At 43.6% G+C, this 22,628-nt stretch overlaps 1 protein-coding gene across 8 annotated transcripts in view; it reads right to left on the bottom strand.

Moving 5' to 3' along the window:
* MBNL2 (muscleblind like splicing regulator 2) overlaps nt 1-16,253 on the bottom strand; it is a 161,103-nt gene extending 144,850 nt beyond the window's left edge. For 2 of the 8 annotated variants that reach the window (XM_041731161.1, XM_041731157.1), the window contains exon 1: nt 15,945-16,249. The gene's annotated coding sequence lies outside the window, so the exon portion shown is untranslated. Of the gene's footprint in view, nt 1-15,944 lie in introns of all 8 variants that reach the window. The other 6 variants (XM_041731158.1, XM_041731159.1, XM_041731162.1 and 3 more) reach the window with 6 other exon arrangements.
* Between the last annotated feature and the right edge of the window lie 6,375 nt (nt 16,254-22,628).

The following is a 22,628-nucleotide window of genomic DNA, read 5'->3' on the forward strand; positions in this document are numbered from 1 at the left end:
ATGGCCTCCTGCCAGATCCTGGTCACCACTATCCCAACTCTGTTCTTCATGACTCCCTGGGTGCCCTCAGTTCTCAGCTCTATACTGTGCTCACAAGACGCCTGGGTGCTCAATGGTTGAGCAACTGCCTTTGGCTCAGGTCGTGATCCTGGGGTCCTGGGATCGAGTCCCCCATCGGGCTCCCCAAAGGGAAACTGCTTCTCCCTCTGCCTGTGTCTCTGCCTCTCTCTATGTCTCTCATGAATAAATAAATAAAATCTAAAAAAAAATAATAAACTATGCTCACAGAATTATCTCCCCTCCCCGCCCCCCAAAAGAATTATCTCCCCAAGCAGTGCCTGACTGCCCCACACACCTGTTCACAAACATTTGGTGGCTCTTTGTTGCACTTGGAATGAAGTTCAAAATTCAAAGTTTGGCATTCAGGGTCCTCCATAATCAAGACACAACCATGCCAGGCATTTTAGCTGTGCCCTATGCTCCAGGGAAACCTGCATGGGTACTTTCTAAGTATAGGCACTGTGTGGTCTTGCTTTCCTCTATAGGGCATGTCAGAGGCTGTCTCCTCCAGGAAGATTTCCCTGCCTCACCTGGACAGCAGGAATCTATTGACCCTGTGGCATGGATTACCTTCATCGTGGCCATTTATTTACATCTTATCTGTCCTACCAGAGCATAAATTCCACGAGAGGAAGAGAAATGAGGAAAATTTAAGATAGACTCTTTCAACTTTTCACACAGTACTCTTTATTTTTTCCTGCAAAGTTTTCTGCTGCAGGAAGGAAACTTCACTAAGTAGAATGCATTTGCCCCAGCAAAACAGGTGAAGATGAACAGACATCGGCCCCTTCCCAATGACACGGGGCTTTCACTGTGTGCGCGGCACTTCCGGTATCTTGTTGCCCCGAATCTTTATCAAAATCCTAACACATGGCACCATCACCTGGACTTGTGCCAACCAGATCAAAGTTCCACATGACTTGGCAACTTTTGTTCATCATAAGGAGGGGAACCCAGGATTCAAATCCCTGTTGATGACCTGCAAGCTTCACATTCCTGCCATCCTTAGTCACCCTTACTTACTTTTTGAGACCTGCATTCCCTTGACTTATATGGACTCCCACGAATCCAGGGTGACACAGCAAGAAAGGGCAAAGGGTACCGTCATCTGCAGGCCCTGTGGGATTCCTTCCCCCACCTCAAGTCTTGTTTGTTCAACAGGATAAAAAAAATAACCCCAAAACACTTAAAGCAAAACTTGGAGGGGTTTGTAAAACATAAAATGTCAGCACACAGAAAAGGACATGCTTTGCACACTATGACCAAAGTGGCATTATTATTATCCTTCTTATTTAACAGTGATGATCTCCTTTTCAAGTCTGAATTTGAAGCATTAACTCCCCACTGGCCCTGAGGGCAGGATGCTCTGGTGCTTCACAGACCTTGTCATTAGTGGGAATGGAGCCCCACTGCTCCCAGCTGGAGCCCAGAAAGTACGAGAGGAGAGGCAGGTAAGGAGAGGAGGCTGTAAGGTGAAAGTATACGGGGGCCCCTTCTGACTAGCTTTCCCTTTATCTTACGAGAGATGGTGCCAGGTAGCCAGCTACCTTTTAAATTGTATTAGGAACAGAAAGGAAGTGTCCAGCTGACTATATTTTCACAGAGTGAACACATCTGCGTGACCCACACCCAGGCTGAACAGGACCCTGGAAGCCCCTCTCTTGAGCCCCCAAAGGGTGACCCCTCTCTTGAACTAGCTACTACCTCTCACTAGCTGGCTACATTTTAAATGAACCCTTTGACTGTTCTGGCCAGGACAGCAATGTGTTCTTTGAGAAGCCTTTTCTGGCAGCAACTGCCATTTCAAAGCAGGAAGGAAAAAAAAAAAAAAAAAGTGTGTGTATGTGTGTGTGTGTGAGAGAGAGAGAGAGTAATTTTGTGTGTAGGAGAAAAGTGTTTCTAATTTTCAATCCTGAAAATGTGAGGGGAAGAAGGAAGATGGAAAGAAGGGAAATAAGTCAGTAAATGCAGTCTCTTTCTGCGTCCCCCATTAAAGCTGAAAGAGCTCCAACGACATGTCATTTTGAGAAAGGAAGGGAACAGAATCGTCCCTCTCTACCTGCCTCAGCCGAGGCGGGGGCTGCTTGGCTCCTATTCCCGTAGCCTTCAAGTATGTGCATAGGTTGATGGTGATTATTTAATGGCACAGTGTTCTCTAGAAGCCTGATATTGTGTGGAACATATGGTTTTGATTTTGTTGTGTGTGTGTGTGTGTGTGTGTGTGTGTGTGTTTTTCTGTTTTTAGCCAGTGAGCAAGATGGAGAGTGTCACAAACCTAACTCCAGAATTTGCTGGGTTCTGCCAAACTGTACAGGGAAGCCCATCCCCATGCCGAGGGCCCCCCTGCTTTGGCAGCTTTGGGGGTTGGGGGTCCGCGGGCGAGCCACGGAGGGCCATAGGGCTGAAACAGAACTGCCCTGGCCGATCCAAGACGGGGACTCCGTGCTCCCACGTGGGTGCTTCCTCGGCTCTCTGCACCAATTGTTCGGGCTTGGAAGGAAAAGACCAGACTATCAAGTAAAAATCCACAGGCGCAGAACCATCAACTCAAGACCCAACATGTATCTGGCAAAGGAGGCGGATATTAACTCTGGTCTCCACGATGCTTTAAACAGCGACATTCTCCAACTTCCCATCTTGGGTTATTGGCTGTCAATGTTTCCAAAAATAGTCACTCCTCTCAATTATTTTTTCTGATCAATTATTTAGCATTGGTCTTGGTTCTGAGACATAAATTTTACCCGGAGGGGGGAAAAATGTATGCTCCCTCGTGGTCAGCTAGAAAATTTGTAGTTTTAATTAAGAAGGCAAATTTTCAGCTTGGAGGAGAGTGCTGGCTGGGTTTAGGGACATTAATAAAACTAGTAGTAAAAAGGAGGGGAAAAAAAAGGCAGAGACAGGGCTTGGGGAGCTTTCGGTTAAATTTCAACCTGAGAATTCTCCTAAGCAAAACCAGGAGCACTGGGTGTTATTCTGTATGTTGGCAAATTGAACACCAATAAAAAATAAATTTATTATTAAAAAAAAAAGGGGGGGGAGGCTTTCTTAACTCAAGTCTGAGAGCCTCTGAACAGGGCTTTCTCTAGACGGAAACCTGGCCAGCTAGTCGGGAAGTCGTTGGCCAGCCCTTCCTTTGTTTGCTCAGGGTGGCCCTGAGTGGGCCCACCCCAACCCCCCGCCCCTGCGGAACCCAGGGAGAAAATCCTTCCTGGTTGCTCCCTGTCGGAGGAAGGAGGGCAGGTTAGTGCAGCCACTGCTGATGGGAGCCAGGATTAATTCGTTCCTCTAGTGACCTTGGCATCTACTGATGGCGGAGTGGGTCTCCAAGCTGTCGAGGACTGTGCTGAGAGCCACAGAGGAACCCAGGAGGACTGGGAGCCCCGGCTACAATGATCACAGTTTTGTTGAGCTGAAAAAACAGAAACAACAAAGAACACCCACAACCCGTACTTGATCTCTGAAAACTGCTTTAGTGTGGTATTCAAAGGGGGTGGATTATCTATCTGTATCTGCATATATACTAGACTGTATCTGTTGCTGCAAGGATATACATTAAAGTGTATATCTGTGTATATAACTATCTAGCTTATGTATATATTAATCTAACTACATAATATATTAATTTAAATCTCTAGCTATCTTTGTATCTATAAATATTAATCTCTATCTACACATATTAATCTAAATCTGTATCTATGTAGTATATGAGTTATTAAACTCTATCTCTACCTATCTGTATACATAGATGTCCATCTAAATCTATCTACCTATCAATCATCCTATGGGTTTTGCAAGTCAATGTCCAGCATCTTGCCAGGTGTTTCCAAAGGCATCTGCGGCCTATTGTTGGGACTGAAGACACTTTGAAAGCATTCCCCATCCCCGAGGAAGACATCCGTCCTTCCTCACTTTGCCTCCACCCAGCAGCTCTTCTCCGTTGTGCTCAGGCCTGTACAGAGCTTAGGGACACGAAGTACCCCACCCCTTCCTCTATCACTTGGTGAGGAAGTTCTGTTGAACCTCTATTACTTGGTTCAAAGTTCAAGTAAGATAGTGATATGGTCCACAAGAGAAACTCAGAGTGTCTTAAGTTGCATAAATAAAAGTATTATAGCCTAAGGGAGTTGTCAACTGCTCCTATCAGAGGATGCCTGATAGTGGTCGGTGAATTTGTGAAGAGGCAGGCATTTGGGTCACTCCAAAAGCCCAAATGAGGGCTGGGAGTGAAAGTCACTGGACGTTCACATTTCATTTCAGGACAAGGATGAATTTTATAATAAAATGTTATGATCTGGGGACATCTGGGTTTCTCAGTGGTTAAGAATCTGCCTTTGGCTCAGGTGGTGATCCTGGGGTCCTGGGATCGAGTCCCGCATCGGGCTCCTTGCAGGGAGCCTGCTTCTCCCTCTGCCTGTGTCTCTGCCTCTCTCTCTCTGTGCCTCTCATGAATAAATAAATAAAATCTTTAAAAAAATGTTCTGGTCTGTAAGCATTCTGAGCTAGTGATGGTCTAGTCAACAGAGAGGCAAAGCTGCACTGAGAACCTACTTGTTGGAGCTGTGGTAGAGGATCGATATGAATTATGCTAGATGATCCATCCAATTCCTCCCAATTTGGGATTCCCTCTGATTTGCATTTTATGTTTATAGATTTTGTCAGTTGGGTGGATCTCTGGAGGAGGGGCTATTAGACTCTCGTGTGTGTGTGTGTACATGCGTGTGTGTGTGGAGGGGGGCCCTCCGCGGGCTCTGAACCGTCTCCCCAAGCCCCCTGTCTGTCCCGACACCCAAACACCAGAGGAACCAAAGGGCAGGTGAGCATCAGGTCATGGGGAGTAAGGAGTTAAGGAGACCCAAGCTCTCGATGGGTCCCCAGCCCCAGAGGCAGTGAGTCCCTTTGATCCTGACTTTTAATTGCAGCCTCATTGCAACAGCAACTTTAAAGGAAAGCTAGGGAAACTAGAGATAGGGTTTGTTTTGTTTCCTGAGGGGCTGGTCTTTGTGGTGGCAGCCAGGAAGCTGATACTTTGGGCTTGGAGCGAGGGGCTTTCTAAAAGGGCAAATAAACAGACCTTTCTACCTCTAAGAGCCAGGTGTGAAGGGAACCCCAGAAACAGTGGGCATCTATGCAGGCCCTTTACCAGAGATGCCAGGGGCCTCAGCAGAGAGGAGAGCCCGTGGGCCAGCTCGGGAGCAGGATGTGCCAGGGCACATGGGGACGGTCCGCAGGGGTGCCGGTGACAGTCACTGCAGGCCTCGGCGGAGGACGGGTGACACACCGAGGGAAGGCAGTGGATGGGAGGGGGGATTCCTAAGAATCCTCACAGAGCATACAGAGCTACAGAACAGCGCCTCTCACGTTAGTACAGGCCTTCCAGCCGATAATGGGCTTTTACATATGGTATTATCTATTTAAGGTATCTATAAGTTGACATCTTTAGGTCTTTAAGCTTCTTACACACACGCATGCGCGCACACACACACACACACACAGGAGATGCAAGAGTCAAAAGAAGGCCGACTAATGACAATGAGTAACGGAGAGAAAGCTCTAGCCATCCCCAGTGATTTACCAAGTCCCTTTGCGAGGAGGGGCTCCTGGCTGGAACTGAACTCATGCCTGCACAGTACACCAGGAACTGCTTGTTTGTTGAGTGAGTTTGGCCAGCAGTATGTGCAAAGGCAAGAGAAGTTTCTTTTCTCTCCAAACCCCTAAGGAAGCACCATGGGAAAAGGCCTGGGTGTTTGGAGATCACTGAGTGGGGTCTCACCCCTGGCTCTGCCACGTGTTCATGTGTGACCTCCGCAAGTACCTCGGCCTCCCAGGACTTTCTGTTCTTCAGAAAGAGCCTTAACTGAGTCCCTGAACATAAAGCTCTTGGCAGAGAGCTTGGCATATAGTAGGCGCTCAATAAACTCAATAGACACTTGTTTCCTTTCATTCCTAAAAGGTTATTGGTAAATTAAAAATGCATAAAAACACTGGCCATCTGTGTGTGAAGTGAACGGGCATCTGGACAGGGAGGACTTCCTCTCAATCAGTTTAGCTAAACTTCTGGCCCAGGAGAAAGGCCACATGTGGGACACACAGGAAAATGAAACGCTCGAGGAAGGAACACAGATGGACACAAAACAAGGAGGAAAACTTGTAGTGACATATAAAACTGTCCACAGTCCGTTGGACATTTCCCTTAACTTACCACCTTAGACGGCTATCGCCTCTAAAATTATCTTCATTGGTATCACAAAACGTGAAAACTAGGATTTTTATTTTTTATTTATTTATTTTTTAAGATTTTATTTATTTATTCATGAGAGACACACAGACAGAGAGAGGCAGACACAGGCAGAGGGAGAAGCAGGCTCCACGCAGGGAGCCCGACGTGGGACTCGATCCCGGGGCTTCAGGATCACGCCCTGGGCCGAAGGCAGGCGCTGAACCACTGAGCCACTCAGGCTGCCCAAAACTAGGATTTTTAAACAGATGCGATTTTAACTGCATATTCCCTTTCCTCTCTACTCTTTGCAACTCTTTGAAGAAAATGAGGGGGGAACGGCATTATCTGCACCATCGAGGGAAATGAGGAGCTTGTCAGTGTTCCCTGAACTGACGCACTGAGGGCATGAGGACTGGAGGGGCCCACGCGAGACTCCCAGGCCCCTGTCCTGGCCACTGTCCAGAGGAAAAAGAGTCTAAGGTTGCTTTTGAACACATAGATTTCATAGGAGAAAAGCATTTCCAGAACAAACATGTAAATAAACTCGCTAGCCGTCCCTGGAGACGGTGAGCAATCCTCTCAGGGAAACAGAGTCTCTGTCCAGAGAGAAGGCCGCCATCGCGAGCATGAGCATGGGAGACATCCAAGGACCAGCCGCCCCCGTGGCCACAGACGCGCAGGAAACCACTCAAGTCCCCGCCCTTCGTCCTGGACCACAGAGGCTTTGGGGCAAGGCTCATGGGATAAGTCAGTTCAATTTCACCCCATTCTGAGCCTGGGCAGCCTGGAAAGTCTTAGTGTGTCAAGGACGTAGGTCCTGGCCTCCAGACCTATGGAGCCCCCCTTTAAAACTGTGCCAGACCCAGTGGTCTGCTGCCATCCACATTTATGCCAGCAAAGCTACCATCGTGTTCTAGAGCCTTGTGGATGAACAGGGTGTTCATCATCAGGGAGCTTGTTAGAAATACACAATCTCAGGCCCCCCTCCCCACCTACAGAATCGGAATCTAACTTTTAATAAGATCCCAGGTGATTCCCTATGCACCTGGAAATTTGAGAAGGGCTCTGTGGTTTACACGCTGTAGGTAGCTGGTGTGAGGACAACCACCATTTGCCCACTTTGAGGGCTTTCTCATTTTCTTGAGCAGTCCTTATGGCTGGTTCAGTAGAGACCTGCAAGATTCAAGAATAAATGGACCTCTGGGGCTGTGAGACTAGGATGACTGGTGTCCAGGGAAATCTCCAACCACTCTGGAATTCCCATTCTAACCAGTAACACCACCCCAAAATGTGTATTTCAAGATACAGATGCTGAAGTCTTGATAACTGCTGGTTTGAAGTGTTAAAACACAATAAATTGTGGTTATCACTGAAAATCTACTTTTTAAAAAGTCAATTGTATATAAATACAGCTACAAAGATTTCCTTATCCATCCAATATTCCTTTTTTAAAAAGGTTTGTTTATTTGAGAGAGAGAGAGAGAGAGAGAGAGATTGGGGGTTGGGGGAGGAACAGAGGAAAAGGGACAAGCAGACTGCACTGAATGCAGAGCGGGGGGCAGGGGGGGGGGTGCGGGCTTGGTCCCACGACCCTGAGATCATGACCTGAGCCGAAACTAAGAGTCTGATGCTTAATTGACTGAACTACCCAGGCAGCCCCCTCCACCCAACATTCTGTGACTCTCACCACGATAGTGAACCAATATTTGCCTTCAAAAGGGCCATGGCTTGAGCACTCCTGCCAGAGAGGGTAAACCATGTACAGTAGGATAATGCATTGTGGGAGGCTACACTGTCATCCCATGGAACCACAGGCTGCGGCATGGTGTTGAGACTTGGTATTCATTTTTTGGTTAACAATTTTGCTCCTTTGTGGGTATTTATATTTTTGATTCTTTGCCAGCTCCTATTCTCTTCTAGGCCTCTGGTAGTCCTACCCCAGGGCTCATCCTTGATCATCTGCCTGTCTCCAGTTACGGTCCCTTTGTCCTGGAGGTTGCGAGCATCCATGGTCTCAATTATGATTTCAACACAGGTATGCCTCGATTTACATCTGAAACCTTGCATCTAAGCTGTTGTCCATTCCTACATTGTCAAATGTCTACAGGATAGCCCATTTGGATGACCCACCATTAGCTAAAGCACCATGACCAGAACCCAAAATTCATCACCTCCTTCCATTTCTCCACTGCATTCCTATTGGTTGGTCCCTTTTTCTATCTACCCCAATTTTCTCTTAGGGTTCCATCGATATTTCTCCTTTAGAAACTCCAGGGTCCTTTTGGGTTTTCTAAGCTCTCAGTATCTTCTCTTACTTTCCCTTCAGGACACCTTTTGGATTTGCCCTTTCTCCCTCCATCCTCTCACTGCTCTTCCAATTCAACTCTTTCCCACATCAAACTTAGAATATTACCAAAGATTTTGCTTTTTTGTTTTTTGCCAGTGGCATCGCTTGTTACAAAATTTCAAACCTCTAGCCCTATCTTACAAGTCATAATTGTGCACTTTTAAAGCATTAGATGTGATGTTATCGGTAACAAAATTAAACCCTTCCTTATAGCTCTTCAGACCTTCCATATTCTGATTTCCCCAGTAAACCTATATCCCACTGCTCCCCAATATTTCATCTTTGTCCTCCAAGGACAAGTTTCCACAATGGCCTCTACATCACCTCATGCTGTTCCTCCCTCTGGAGATGACCTTCCCCTCTCTGATTTTGACTACTGTCCTCTCCCAACTTTTTTGAACATATCCCCATATCAGAAAAATACTTTTGAGCAGGAACAACGGTTGTAAGGTTGTTACTTACTTATAAATGTTATACTTGCATAACAATTACTAATTTGCTATATACATACAAACACATATGAAAATTGACATTTTAAAAGGATGAGCTAAATAATGTATAAGACGCAAGTTCAGCTATTCCTCACCTAGTGAATAATCTTGCCCTACCTAGGCTTGGGGTATAGACATTCCACTTTAGAACCACTGATTGGACAAAATATATCCTTTCAGAGCTACAGGAAGCATCTCTTCCTCTATAAAGTTATCTACTACCCCAGCCTAAACAGAGTTCTATTTTCCTGAACTACCAGAGCATTTAAATTTACAAGCAGTAAATCATTGATAGAATATACGCTTCACCAATACTATTTAGTTGATTAATTGAAGCTTACATCTAGGATGCCAGAAATTTTATAGATTTTTAAAATAATTCAATATCTTAATTAAAAACATTAGTGTCTTTCCCAAATTGCTTGGGTTGGGCTCTATCCACTATGCAACATCCATTACAAGAAAACTTCAACTCAGACTACAGGGTGATTTCATTTAAAGATTGCTTTATCTCATTGAATGTCATGTGCACAGATTCCTATAGTTTTGAGGACTAGCTTTTCTACTTTTTGGCTACTGAAAATTTTTTTTAACACACTGCTTAACCTCACTCAAGTTCAGTTTTTGTTTAACTCATAAAATGGGGACAAAAGGGGGATTTCATGACTATTAAAGAGATGATAAAAACGGAAATGATTTATATTGAATGATTTAACGTAAGACATTACTATTATTATTACACTCGACATTTTTGCATTATAATGTAAACTATATCAGGTATATCTGAGATTTCTAAAAATAATTGACCTCCTACAGGCATAGGAAGACTCAATGAGATGCTCTCATGGGCAAATGCAGTACTTTGAATTTTGGTTTCATTCTTGACTTTGGTTTTTCCCAGGTCTACAGGCCATTTGCAACCATTAATAAACTTTATGTTCTAGAAACACCTCCTTGCCATCCATAACCAAACTCACCTTGCTACTACTGCGTCGCTAGGTTGAAGCAGGAAGCCAGTATAGCTTTTGTCCCCTGATGCCTTCTGAGCAGTCAAGCTGAGAAAGCAAAGCCAATCAACCTCTCTTCTTGCTCTGCCTGGCAACTAAACTGCCTACAGTACTAGTTATAAGGGGTTGTGGGGACAGGAGACAGTGACATGCATACATGTAACAGGGACACTTAGAAGTTTTTCCTGCTCTTCAAAATTCAAGTCATCTAACCACAGACAAAATAAAAATGAATAGGGCACCTGGATGGCTCAGTGGTTGAGCATCTGCCTTTGGCACAGGTCGTGATCCAGGGGTCCTAAATCGGCCTATGTCTCTGCCTCTCTCTCTGTGTCTCATGAATAGATAAATAAAATCTTTAACTAAATAAGTAAAAATAAAAATGAATAAAAGTTTTTTTGTTTTGGGGGGGTTTATTTTTATTTTTTGTGTGGTTTTTTTGTGTTTGTTTGTTTGTTTGTTTGTTTTGTTTTGTTTTGTTTTTAATCCAGGGTATAACTCCTCTCTTCAGGAGCTTTAGCTAGTGCTCTGAATTTAGGCTCCTGGTTTTTAAACCCTCTTTTTGAACTGTTAATTGAGATAATGTCTGTGAAAGCCCTTTGTCAAGTGTAAGAAACTATACATATGTTAATTATCCTTCTGAAGACATTTGTGTGCTGACCTATTCTTATCTTGTTTGTAAGTATCTTGTTCCCCAGTGATTGTGGATTGCAAATACTTTAGACCTAGGACCTGCCACGCTGGGTGTTTCCTGGCTCCTCTCTCTGTCCTCTGAGGGGGGCTCACCACCCCCAAAGCTCTCACAGCAGCCAGCTCACAAAGATGCTCATAAACCTTAGAACTGCCCATCTGCCTGCCAAGACTCATAACTAAAAAGACTTCCTTAGGCTCATTTACATCCTGGTCTGCCCTCTCAGCGCTCCACAAACTGGGTCCCTAACCTTGCAGCTTGTTTACACTCAGAAAATACACAGAGATGTTAGAATTTTACAAGGGGTGGGGGGGAGGGAGCCTGGATGGCTCAGTGTCTGCCTTCGGCTCAAGTCATGAATCCGGGGTCCTAGGATCGAGCCCTGCATCGTGCTCCCTGCTCATTGAGGAGTCTGTTTCTCCTTCTCCCTCTGCCGCTCCCCCTGGTTTGTGTGCTTGTTCTCTCATTCTCTCTCTCTCTCTCTCTCTCTCTCTCTCAAATAAGTGAATAAAATGTTTTAAAAAACAAAGCAAAAAGTTTATGTTTAAAGGGAGAAATATATATACATATATATTTATGTATATATATATTTTTAAGTAACTGATTTTGGGGGTGGGGGAGAGTTACGTAGGGGGACGTTTAAACCTCCAGGGTCGAGAATCAGGTTTCCTTGCTGGGATTGGGAATGGCAAGATAATTGCATCAGGGGCTCCCCAGTTACCCGAGGCTCAGGAGTGTGGGAGAGGGTCTAGTATTTCCTTTTGGTGACTGGTGTTTAAGGCTTTTTAGATGACGCATCCATGTTCCCCAATCACTTCGGGGCTGAATCTCGGCTGGCTGAGACTGGGCGATTGCTCTCAGCAGTCTCATATTTGGGATTTTTCAGAGCATTCCCATTTGTCTGTTGTTCCTCTTACATTTCTGTATGTTATTTAAACAGCATTTATGCTGAGAAGCATAACAGAGGTGAAGAAAGTACATAGAGACATTTAAAACTCAAAATCCTTCCCTCATTCTCCCCCTAAACACCAAGAGCGGTCTGAAACCTACAATGAATGCCTGATACTTCATGCGAAATTAATGTTAGCCAATAAATTTACTATAAAAGTCTTTACAACGTACAACTTTGCATCATTTCTTTCTGCCTCCTTATTTTGCACATACACTAAGTCGGGTATTAGGTCATTGACTCGTTCTAACCAAATAGCAAAAGCCAGAGAACCCAAGAGGTGTTTAATAAACACTTGTTGACTGATTGATAGAATATCCTGACCCAGCATCTCCTAGACAATGCATTCTTTGTCAGAGCCCTAAGGTAAGTCAGTAGGTCCACTTTTATGAGCAGGCGTTCCTGCCATGTCGAGGGGTGCAGGCCTACTGAAAGTTTGTCCACGGGCCTGTGGCTCAGGTTCACAAAAGAAAGCCTAGGGCTTTACCTTTCACACCTGTTTTCACTCTCAGCAAGAGGCGGGACTAGCCCGAGCTAAACAATGCAGAGCAGTTGGAGGCCTGATGCAGACCCAGCCATGATGCCACCTTGGACTCCTTACAATGAATATTACCACAGCTGCAACTAACAGTTTGTGCACATTAAAAAACAAAACATAAGAAAAAACTGACCTAAGGAAAAGAAAAAGAAGAAAAGAAAAGAAAGGAAGAACAGAAAGAAAAAAAAGAGACAGGAGGAAAACACAGTATTGTAACTAATTTACAAAGCCCAGCTAAGTCTTCCTGCCTTGTTCCTCCGAGAGAAAGCCGAAGTGTGAAATACCAAGTTCCCAGCTCCCCACGGCCAGAGATCCCTGCCCATCCGATGCAGCTGAGATGCAGTTGACCGGTCCAGAGAGGCTGCCTGGGGGCGTGACCCCTTGGCTTCCCTTCAAAGCCCCTTCCTCTCTTTCCTTGCTAGGCCTGCTGGCCTGCTTTGTGCAAGGAGCTGAGGGCCCTTTACCCTGGCTGCTCTGCCCCTGGGGTTCCGGAGCTCGCCTGACTTGACTCGACCTACGGCTCCCCGACTTTGCTCCTGGCTGGCCTGGATAGCTTACACCCCGCACCTTCCTGCCGAGGCCCTCGCCCCCACCGCCCACCTGCTCCCTGGAGCTGCCAGATTTCTCAGCCTGCCAGGACAGCAGTAATTGTCTCTGACCCTGAACCTGGAGATGTTAAAGGCCCCCAAACTATGTCTTCAACGACCAACATGCCCCACAGATCTACCACCTTTCATTACTCAGAATCCTTTACCCCTTGCAACGTTGCCAACCTACTTCTGCGTGGATAGGTTTCGTCATTTTGGAAAATGTAAACAGATCACGATGCCTTCCTCTCCATCTTCTCTTGTTATGGGTAAGAAAGTGCGGGAAGAGAGGGAGCGGGAATGCCTGCAAGACTGAGCCTAGTCAGTCTACCATCAGGAATTCTCTTAAACTCAAATCTAAACGCTCGTCTCCCGGTTCTTGCTCGGAATCTTGAGTACTTGATCTTGAATCTCGATGGCGCTCCCTGAGCGCGGGACTGGCTGGTAGCCATGTGATATTGATTTGTTTTCACCATAGCAACAGCAAATTAAAACAACTAGCAGAGAGGAGGCAGGCTGTTAACCAGTAAAGCTACATAACCGGTATATTTTGCAAGCATATCCTCCTCTTATTTTCTCTCTTATTCATTCCACTTTCACAAATGTAATGCAAAGTCACAGCAAAAATAGCACGAAACGCTTTGGGCACTACAAGGCCTGTGTCAGAAATATTCTGGTTGGCACAGCTTCTAGTATACTATACCAGATCGATGGAGAAAATGCAAGCACCGACGCTCTGATTTCCTCGGAAATTTTATTTGTTGGTCTAAGAATAAATATCCCTAGAAAATTGACATGAGCACGAAGTAGAGTGAAGTGTTCTGGAAATACGACTATCTTAATACCCTAAGGCATTTGCCAACAGTTTTGTTAATACAGAGGTTTTTACCCTTTGTACTTTAAATAGCTCATTGTAGCAAGAGACAAACGACTTTTTTTTTTTTTTTTTTGGTACAAGGTCAAGGCCTCTCAAAATGCTAGCATTATGAGAGAAAGTGTAGCAAGTATTACTCAGTTCTATCAAGAGAAAGAAAAACTGAGGTGTATGCTGGCTTATTAAGGCTACACAGGCAGCACGAAAGGAAATGTCAACTAGAACCAGGAACTCCCCAGAACTCCAATCTGTTCTGATGGAAATTCTCTCTTAAAAGGCCCTGTATTAAGAACTAACCTTCGCCTGATCTCTATGACCAAGGTTACCACCTGTGACATGGATTATCAGCCTGCAGTATTGGACTTTCCTTCCTTCAGCCCATCTGCACTAGGACATGGTGCTCTTTATGGAAAAGCAGCTGTTCCTGCCACCACGATCAGCCACGAAGTTGGTGGCCTAACCTTGGTCCTAAATAGTGGCTCTAGGGGAACTGGGAAGGAGGCCACAGGCACTGTCCACCCAGGTGGCCGCACTGGGCTGTGCCAGGGGGAGTTGGGCCAGAAGCAAAGCCGTGCTCTGCTCCCCAGGGCTTCTTGCCAGCACAGCCAGAACCCTGCAGAGAACCTGCTCAGACCCGCCCGACGTGAGGCAGGTAGGAGAAGATGCCCTATTTATGCTGGAGATTGCTTTAGGGTTTAGAAAGGCCAGGCTAAAATATGAAGACATAACTCAAGACTTGCCAAGTGAGAGTCAGAATGTTCCTGGCCAGGACATAAAGCAATATTCCTCTCCACAAGCCTGAATAAAAGAACACACAGCAGAAATAGTTGGGGGATGACGTCAGAAGTTCTGGGCTAGTGTCCTGCACTTCTCCTTGAAAGTAAAAACAGTAGGTCTAGAAGAATCTACGTGGCATTGCCCTTCCTTAAATGAATATTTGAACTGGCCCTCACAAAACAGTCAGGATAGCCGGAGAAACTTCATCTTATTTACAGATTATAAGCAAGCCCTCCTCTTTTTTTTTTTTTGTTTTACTTTATCAGCCCCCCAGATTCACGTATTAACAAATCCACAAACATCTTCCCACTTAACCTTTGTCTCTTAAAAGGACAGTGATGTTTCCTGAAGAACATTCGCGGTGGTAGTGGTTAGGCAAGTCAGATTTTTTTTTTCTTCGCTTCAGTGCTTGCTAACTATTCTAAAAATGTTACACATTTATTGTAAACACATGCTTCCGAGGCCTAACAAAAAAGCACAGTTTCCTCATGCCTGGCAGAAATTTAAAACGGAAAAGGGCAGAAAGAATTCTTTAACAAATATATCATTTCCTTCTCTTGGGCCAAGTGTGTTAAAAATAAATCTCCATCATTTCTCCCTGCTGCTTCTCGGCAAGAAAGTTGATATGGTTCGGCATAGCGAAGACACAGCCTTAAAAGCTAGCCTGCCCTCATTAAATTATTCTGCTGGCTGTGTGTTCTCATTAAAAATGCATAAAGATCAGATAATTGCAGTAAGCATTATTAACCCAGCTTTACTTTTGAATATAATGGTTCCACTTTTAAGCTGGAAACAAAGGCTCAGACATGCCAGAAAAAGAAATGTAAACATTGAACTACAGTATCGAAAACTTGTCAGAAAGCTACCTCTTCTTGCTAGCTTGTTAAAAAATGTGCTTTTGAAACTCAAAGCCGTGGCATTACAGAGCGAGGTAGCTCCCTAATTTCTAATAAATAGACGTATTTTCAGCCGAACACCCGACCGATGATTATCGGCCACGAAGTTTTCTTTTTCTTCTTAATTACAAGCCCCTTCTCAAAGAACAGGGTCCACGTAAACTTTATTTATTCGGGAGTTAACTACGGCAGTGTGAAAATTTTCGATAGCAAGAAAATAAGCACGCTCCCCAGAATTCAAATGGTTCTTTGGAATAATAAACAGATCTATTCTCCGAATAAAAACTCGTTTTATGCCTCACCCCCAGACAGGCGGCATAGAGTCAAGCTTTGCCATTTCTTTTTCCCAAATCCGAATGTTACGTAAAACTCCAGAGTCCCCTGCAAGTATTACATTTGAATTAGTGGAATCCGGTTTCCCTGGCTTCCCTAAGCAACACACATGGAATGCAGCATACTGCAGCAAACTCTTTAAACATTCAAAAAGGGGGGGGGGGGTGATTCTCTTACCCTGTTTAGCTGTCCCTCTTTTTCCCTTTTACAGTAACCCCGGGAACATCTGGAAGAATCAGGCGGCCGAGGCTTCTCCGCTGCATCATGAGGAAGAAATTTCCATGTAAATAGTCCTCATTCCCTGTGTATTGTACTCTGCGAGCCGTCTGCCGTATCTGGAAAATTTTGCCTTCAGATGATGAAGCAAAGACAGTCTAAACTCTGTTGCTGTAAGCTGCAGCCCTTCCTCCCGACAGGGCCCTCCCAGTGGTGGGCGGCCAATCCGCAGCCAGCTCGTCAGCCCTGCTCCTCCGAAACTGGTCCTCATAGGATGACTGACACAGCAACACGGCGCTTGCAGTGTGTGAAAACAGTGCATCCATACTGATGAAAGAGGAATTTCCCTCTCAGAAGAAAGCAATCATAGCACCAAGACAAAGTGGCACATAATTGGCAGAGCCGAGAGAGGGGTAGCTGGAGAAAACACCCTTGAAGACAGCCAGCCCCAAGCTTGCTTGCGGCTGCACCGTAAATACTTTGGAAAAGACCAACTCCGCAGATTCAAGAGAGAGCCAGGTTGCACAGGAAACCCAAGTCATTCTCCCAGTTGACAAAGCATGTATTGGTTTCTCAAGGAAAAACAATTCCACGTCGGCCGTGGAAAGGAATGCCTTCCAGAGCATCCTCCAGATGATTTCCATTAGGGGGAAGGATGTGTTAGCCCAAGTGCATATTCGAAATCAAAACATGCTTAACCCCCTCGCACACAGTTTCCCTGTAGAACATCTGTTACTGCAGTGGTTAATTGCTGTAGCTCGCACAGCTTTCAGCTAAGTTTTTCCACCACTGGGGTCTTCACTTAGGGAACTCTGAACAATGCACACATTACCCTTTTGTCCTGTTGGCAGGCACCCCTGAGAGGATTAGGTGTGCTTCCCTCTAATCCTAAGGGACCTCAGGTACCATTTGATAAATACTGTGCATTGGTCCATACTGTCACTAATGAAGCAGTGACTACAGGGAGGTATTCACAGCACAACGCACACGGCACATGGATCCAAGGGGCACCAAGCGTCAGGTGCCACTCCCCAAAGGTTGTCTAGAGGTGCCAAAGTTCCCTGAGATAAAAAAGGAAAAGAGAAATGGAAAGGTTAGTGTGGGTTATTTGTTTATTTTTTCCCCAGTCAACAGTACTGCTGCATGCTCTGAAAAAACCCATATGGCATTTGGGAAACACAAAAAGCATACATTTTCCTTACACTTAAACACGTTTTGAATTTAAAAAATGAAGTGTCAAAAAAATAAAAATAAAAATTAAAAAATAAAAAATGAAGTGTCATGACTCCATGACTATACCAAACCAGGAACAAAGCCCCATTCATCTGAAAGGTTGAACCAACACACTATTGTTTATCAGCAACTGCTCAATGCATTTGCAATGAGGTAAGAGTTGAAGTGGAATGTAGTGGTTTCCTTTGATTTTGCTAACTGCAGTTTAAAAACACAACGTATCATATGACATATAGGCTATTTCTTCAATAGACTACCATGCTTTATTCCCCTCGGATTTTATACTTATAATGATGGTTACAACAGTTTTCATCCCAATGTAAATCTATCATATATAACTTTTAGGCTCTTGACTACTATAATTTTTACTGATAATTTAAATAATCTCTGTGGTCAAACAGGCAGACAATTATTTTTAGCTATCGATATACTTAATATTATACTATTCTATACTACACTAATATTATAACATTATGCAAATGGACAGTCACAGGGTTATGAATCTCCTCTTTCTGGTCTCCCTGATTCAGACTACAAGACTACCATTCCCTTCATTTCACTCCTGAAATTTTAGTCATCTTTGACTCATTCTCCGACCTTCGCCAATGAAACGAGGTCTCACTGACTTTTCCTCTGGACTAGTTCAGAACTCCGACCTATTACCTGGATAATACAAATGCTGGGAAGTTGGCCTCTGGGACTCAAGCCTTCCCATGTTCAAGATGTCCCTGTGACGGGACAGGTTTTCCTGTCATGTAAAGTCATGTTTCTTTCATATTCAAGGTCTTCTCTTTTAAAATCCAGATTACAAAAAAAAAATAAAAATAAAAATAAAAATAAAAATAAAAAAATAAAATCCAGATTACAGACTTTCAAGGATTTTCATAATCTGGCTCCACTGTTTCTATTCAACTTCTTCTATACTGTTTTCCTAAGTGAACTTTCTGATGGAGTCATGCTTATTTCTCTGAGACCTGGTTCTAGCAGTCTATCCCCAGACCTGACTCCCAAGAGCTTCACTTAACAAAATCTTATTCAACCTTTAGACCTTAGCTTGCATCCTCTTTCCTCTGTCAGGGCTTCCTTCTCTCTTCACATCACCTTCTCTGATGTTCATATCTTTTGAAAGCACACTGCTCTGTTCATTTTGCCAGACCATTAAACGCCTAATGATGAGATGATCTCCCCACCTCAGAAAGCAAGGATTGCACAGTATATTAAGATAATATACTTAAAACATCTATACAGTGGCTGGCCCAGGATCAGTGTGTGCTAAATGATGGCTACTCATTGCTGTTTCTACATTTCTGTCGTATCTAGCGACATGCCATGAGTAAACTTGCTGATTTCATGATTCCGGTCTCAAGAATTGGTATCATATCCATCCAACTGTACAAGCCAAAAACCTGATGGTCGTTCTTGATCCTCTCTCCCCAAACACCACATGAAATCCATCATTCAAGCTTGTCAGTTTCGGCACCTAAATATTTAGAAATGTTTCACTTCACTCCCGTTTCCACCAATGCAAGTGTGGTCCAAGCTATCAGTGTCTTTCACCATGACTATGAAAACAGACTTTTAGCTCGCTTCCTGCATATCTTCTTGACTCCTTCAGGCCCTTTCCTACACATCAGTGAAAATAAGAATTTGAAAATAGAAGTCTGATTATCCTACATTCCTCTGCTCAAAATCTTTGCTATGGAAGTTGCTGTGTCTTCTCCAAATTCCTGTGTTAAGGCCCTAAGGCCCATTGTGGACATATTTGGAGATGAGGTCTTTGGGAGATAATTAAGTCATGAGGGTGGAGCCCTCGTGATGGAATTAGTGCCCTTATAAGAAAAGATATCAGTGAGAGAGATCTTTTCTCCTTCTCTCACCCAAGGGAGAGTACACGGCAAGAAGGCAGTCATCGGCAAGCCTGAAAACAGGTCATCATCAAAACCTGACCACACTGCACCCTGATTTCAGACTTCTAGCTTCCAGAACCCGGAGAGAGTACATGTCTGTTGTTTAAGCCACTCAGTCTACATGGCATTTTGTTATGGCAGCGTGGACTTAGGAACCAGATAAAAGTTCTCAACAACACGGCCCACAAGGCCCTGTGCTATCCAGTTCTGGCCTACCTCTCTAACGTAATCAGAGGCCTTTTCTTCGGGGAAGCTTTCCTTGACCCCCATGATGAGTTTAGTTCCCACCTGTTGTTTTCTCTCACATCCTATGCACTCCAGAGAAGTGCTTCTCAAATTTAATATGGATGCAAATCCCCCAGGGATCTTGTTAAAATTCTATCTCAGTAGTTCTTGGGTGGATACTGAGATTCTGCTTTGCTAACAAGCTCCCAGGTGATGCTGCTGCTTCTGGTCCATGGACTACTCTTTGAGTAGCAAGATTTTATAGATGTTGTTTACTGTATAGCACTTTCTATAGGGTAAGGGGACACATTTATTTGGTTAATTACTTAAGATCTGTCCTTCTCAACCAGCTAGGCAACATCAAAAGCCACTATTGTTTCTCCAGCATCTAACCTAGTATGTGATTGGCACATGACAGGAGATGCTCAATGGTAAATGTGTTTTGAATTAAGGAATTGATCAATACAACACATTGCAGATCCAAGCTGGGTTTTTCTTTCCTTTTCTTTTTCTCCTCTCCCTCCCCCTCTCCCCCGACAACCCTTCTTCCTCTTTTCTTCCTCCTTCAGTCTATAACTCAATAGTGGAAGCCCTGAAACTCTGGAAAGAAAATTAATATTTATCGAAGTCATGATATACTAAATAGAAAGGAGAATGGTTGAGAAACCAAATAGAACAAGTGTCAAGAAGATGATGAACTGTCAAAGTAAAGAAGGAGGCTAGAGGAATGAAAACCCACAAACATTTGTCCAACAAAAGTTGTCAATGATCTCCTCCAGGTCAATGAATTCAAGATCTAGAACTCCATCCCTTTCTCTAGATCTCTATGACCAATTCATCACTTGAATGGACAAGAGATAACTCATTTTCATCTTGTCCCTAACTAAAATTATTTTTTATTCTATTGAAACACACTGCTCTTATGTTTCCCACTTTAGTGAATGGAGCCACCATCTTTGATGCCAACCTCTGTCCCACTACAACATCAAAATATTTCCACATCCTATAAATTCCTATCTCTTGAATTCATCAGTGTCTCCCCATCTTCACTGCTGTGTCCTTCATTCAAGTCCTCATCCTCTTCCAGTCCTCGCCCTCACTTTTCACACCACAGCCATACCACAGCCAAACTGAAACACAAATCTTATCATGCCATTATCCACATAAAGGCACTCAATGACTCCCATTACCTTCAGGATGAACCCCATGCCTAAATTTCAAGTATACTCTCTCACCACTCCTCTTGAATTTACTTCCCCCTTAATACCCAGTTTTACTAAAAGTAGTCTTAATCCTTAGAATGTGTTATGCTCTTGCTAATTTATAGCCTGGATTCCTCTGTATGAAATGTCTCTGATTCCTTTCATACCCATCTCACATTTCTCCATCCAGCAATACACAATGTACATGTCACCTCTTCTAGGAAACCTTCCCTTGACCACCATGACTTCCTTGGCCCCTTGACATAGTATTCATCATAGCAACTATCATGGTCTATTGTAAATATAATCTGCTTATTTATGTACCTCACTAGTCTCTGTGAGAGAAGTGACCATGTCTTGTTCATCGGTTTATCCTCAATATCTAGAACATATGGTCATATAATAGCAGACTCTAAATTATTGTTGAAAGGTTAAATGGATAAACTTAAAAATAACACTAGTAATAAAGTGGCAAAGAGAAATGCAGGGTTCAAGCAAAAAGTTGATAGTGAAGGGGTAGGCTCTTGGGTGGCTCAGTCAGTTAAGCAAACTCATCTTGATTTCGGCTCAGGTCATGATCTCTGGGTGGTGAGATTGAGCCCTGTGTCTGGCTCTGCACTGGGTATGGAGCCAGCGTGAGATTCTCTCTGCCCTCTCCTTCTATCTCTTCCCAGCCTTCTTGCTTTCTTTTTCTTAAAAAACCAAAAAACAAAAAAGCCCAACAAACAAACAAGAAACCCAACAATTGATAGTGAAGACACAGGGACAATGGATATAGCCTATAAACATATTAAAGAAAAAGACTAGAGAAGGGAAAGGAGAAGTGATATAAAAGCTAAAAGGTACAGTGCAGTTAGGAGATCACTCCTTTTGTTGGATGCACCAAAGTTAGCAAGCTCATAGGCAAGAGGAAAATGATCTCTGACGATGTTTAAAATGGAGGTGATTTCCATAGAAACAGATTCTTGCTTCAAGTGGAAAAAGATAGGTGTCCTAGAACAGATGGAAGTGCTGACTTGCCAGAAGAGATGGCTAGAAAGGAGGAGAAGTTTGTTTACAGCAGGAGAGAAGTGAGACAGGAAGGCCCACTGTAGATGGGCTTGGCCTGTGACAATTTGGTCTCAGGGCTCATTTCTCTCTCAGTATAACCTTTCAGTATCCTGTTTACAGTGACCTATACAAGTCCACTTAGTCCTTTGGTATATACTGTTTTTTTTCTCTTATCATTTTATGAATAAACCTTCCAAGTCCCTTGAGGGCAGAGACCATGCATTTAAGTCTTTGTATCCTCCACGGTGTCTAGCATGGAGCACTGCTGAATTAATTTTGGTTGATGGATTTCTACAGGAGAACATTTGCATACTTTAGAAAAGACTAGTGGCTTTTTGTTTGATTGATTTTTTTTTAATGTGCGAGTTGTTGAAAATGTAGCAGGGAATAGAAAAGTTGGTTTTATAATTGTCAGAAAAAGTTATAGTGTTTTGTTTCTGTGTAGAAAGCATGTTTCTTCTTACTGTTTTTATTTAAATTCAATTATCCAACATATAGTACATCATTAGTTTCAGATGTAGTTTTCAATAATTCATCAGCTGCACAGAACACCCAGTGCTCATCCCATCACATGCTCTCCTTAATGCCCATCACCCAGTTTCAGTGTTTTCAATCAAATTTATCGCAAGGAAGGTCAACTAGTTCCTAAATTTTATCTTAAGATCCAGGGGCATAAGCCTCTTGGAACAATGAGGACTAACATTCCCAGGGTAAAGAAAATAGAATGAATAAATTGTATAAAGCATGTAAATAAAATGATATCTGAGAAAACCTTCACATAAAACAGGGCACATAATTAATTATTAATATATGTTAGATACTACTATTACCAGTACTGGTTTTATCATCTACTAGGTTCTAGAATTCTAGTGATATTTCCCTGAAGAGTGATTATGTGAAAAAATAATCACTAAAATAGAGATTTCCATACTTTCTTGATTTTTAGCACTTTTGATGTTCTGTTTTTTTTCACCATGCTCCTAGGCCAAGAGAAATACCTCTAAATGTTCTATTTAATAATTAGGTCC

The sequence above is a fragment of the Vulpes lagopus genome, chromosome 16 (assembly GCF_018345385.1).
Source record: "Vulpes lagopus strain Blue_001 chromosome 16, ASM1834538v1, whole genome shotgun sequence".
Lineage (NCBI taxonomy): Eukaryota > Metazoa > Chordata > Mammalia > Carnivora > Canidae > Vulpes > Vulpes lagopus.